Source organism: Ovis canadensis, chromosome Y (genome assembly GCF_042477335.2).
Source record: "Ovis canadensis isolate MfBH-ARS-UI-01 breed Bighorn chromosome Y, ARS-UI_OviCan_v2, whole genome shotgun sequence".
NCBI classification, from domain to species: Eukaryota; Metazoa; Chordata; class Mammalia; order Artiodactyla; family Bovidae; genus Ovis; species Ovis canadensis.
Genome location: NC_091271.1, coordinates 10,592,253 through 10,594,592, shown reverse-complemented (window position 1 = coordinate 10,594,592; position 2,340 = coordinate 10,592,253). Strand labels below are relative to the sequence as shown.

Here is a 2,340-nt window from a genome sequence, read left to right as displayed (position 1 = left end):
CATGCCAGGCTTTCTTCATATGATCTCAGTTCCGTTACTGTGAGCGAATTATTTGGCTTGTGTACATTTCTTGTGTGCTGCTGCTGCTGCTGTTGCTGCTAAGTCGCTTCAGTCTTGTCCAACTCCGTGCAATCCCATAGACAGCAGCCCACCAGGCCCCCGCATTCCTGGGATTCTCCAGGCAAGAACACTGAAGTGGGATGCCATTTCCTTGTCCAATGAATGAGAGTGAAAAGTGAAACTGAAGTCACTCAGTCGTGTCTGACTCTTTGAAACTCCATGGACTGCAGCCTACCACGCTCTTCCTTCCATGGCTAGAGTACTGGTGTGGGTTGTCATTGCCTTCTCCTTCATGTGTACTAGATCTACTCAATTGTTTATTCAGTGATATTCTAGCAAGTGTCTTATTTGTCCTGAACTAAGTTTTCTGTTTCTCTGGACGGTTCCCATCAGCAAACAGACTGACTATAATGTCACCTCTTGTTAAAAATCCATCTTTTGGTGACACATCCTGCTTCTATTTCTTTTGTTTCATATTTGCTTATTATAGACTTCTGCAGAGCTTGTAGAATTTGTTAGCTCCAGTCCTCTCATTTTCCTTTAAATCTACTCTTGCCAAGGTAACCAATGAATTTCAAATGTTTAACTCAGTGGTCATTTTTAGTTGTTATTTTATTTAATTTATTGTCAGCCTTTATCAGAGTAGTTAATTTCCTCCCTGGGGTGGAAAAAATGTTTCACTTGGGTTACAGAGTGCTTCTCTTTCGTGCTTCTCTTTTACCTACAGTTCTTCCGCATACAATGTGTGACCTTTGTGTCTGGCTTTATTCAGATGTCATATTTTCTTTTTAAATATTTATTTATTTAGCTATGTGGCATGTTGTATGTTAGTTCCCAGCCCAGGGATGGAACGTGTGGAGAGTCTTAAACACTGGATCTCCAGGGAAGTGCCACAGTTTGTGTATTTTCAAGATTCATCCATTTCATGGCTGTATAGCAGTGCATTTTTTTTTAATGGCTGAATATGGTACATGGCTTCCATGTAGTCCATTGTGAGCATATACCACGTTTATTTATCCATTCATCAATTAATGCATAATATTTGGATGGTGTATTCTTTGTGGCTACTCTACGTAATGTTGCTTTGAACTGTTTTTGCATGGACTTAACATTTTCAGTTTTTATGGGTATATAAAAAAGAGTGAAATTGCTGGATCATATGGCTACTCTTTATTTAATTTTTGAGGTACTGACCTGTACCATTTTAAAGTAATTACATCAACAATATATGACTCCTTTTCTCCCCATCCTCTGCAGCACTTGCTATTATTCTCCTTTTTTATTATATCTAAATTAATGTGTGTGGAGGAGTATCTCACTGAGACAGATTTACATTTTGATAGGGGCTTCCCTGGTGGCTCAGCAGGTAAAGCGTCTGCCTGTAATGCAGGAGACCTGGGTTCAATTCCTGGTTTGGGAAGATCCCCTGGAGAAGGAAATGGCAATCCATTCCAGCTCTCTTGCCTGGAAAATCCCATTGATGGAGGAGCCTGATAGGCTACAGTCCATGTAGTCACAAAGAGTCGGATACGACTGAGCAACTTCACTTTCTTTCACTTTCAATCATGTCAAGCAGTATTTTCCAGTGGTTGTTGGCCATTTGTATATTATCTTTGGTGAAATGTCTATTCAATTTTTTTTTCCTGATTGTTAAATGCTTTTTTTTTTTTAAATTGTTGTAAAAAAACTACCTTAAGTTTTTACCATTTAAACCATTTTTACATGCTAAGTATTTCACACACTTTCATCAGCCTTCTTGGAGAAAGAAATGGCAACCCACTCCATCATTCTTGCCTGCATAACCCCATGGAAAAAGGAGCCTGGTGGGCTGCAATCCATGGGGATGCAAAAATTCGGACATGACTGAGTGACAAACACACACGCACACAGTCATAGTGTTATTTTGTTTTTATTGTCATTGTTTTAGCTGTGCTCTGCAGCTTGAATGACAGTTCCCTGGTTAAGGATCATACCCAGGCCCCAATAGGAAACCATGGAGTCCTAACCTCTGAACTACCAGGGAATTCCTTATTACATTGTTAGGAAACAGCTATCTACACCTTTTCATCTTGCAAAATTGAAAGTCTATACCCATCACCTGTCCCATTAAACAATAACTCCTCTTTTCTTCCCTGTTTCCCTAGACCCTGGACTCATTGTTCCTTGTTTTCTTTCTATTGATTGACTATATTAGATATTTTATATAAGTGGAAACATATGGCATTTGTCTTTTTTATGACTGGCTTATTTCATTTGCTTGATGTCTTAAAGGAACATGCA

The 2,340-nt window shown here is 39.1% G+C and overlaps 1 non-coding gene across 1 annotated transcript; it reads left to right on the top strand.

Moving 5' to 3' along the window:
• Positions 1–1,408: 1,408 nt before the first annotated feature.
• TRNAY-GUA (transfer RNA tyrosine (anticodon GUA)) lies at positions 1,409–1,480 on the top strand. Its single transcript has one exon. It is a non-coding gene; the product is annotated as a tRNA-Tyr (tRNA).
• The last annotated feature ends 860 nt before the right edge of the window (positions 1,481–2,340 follow it).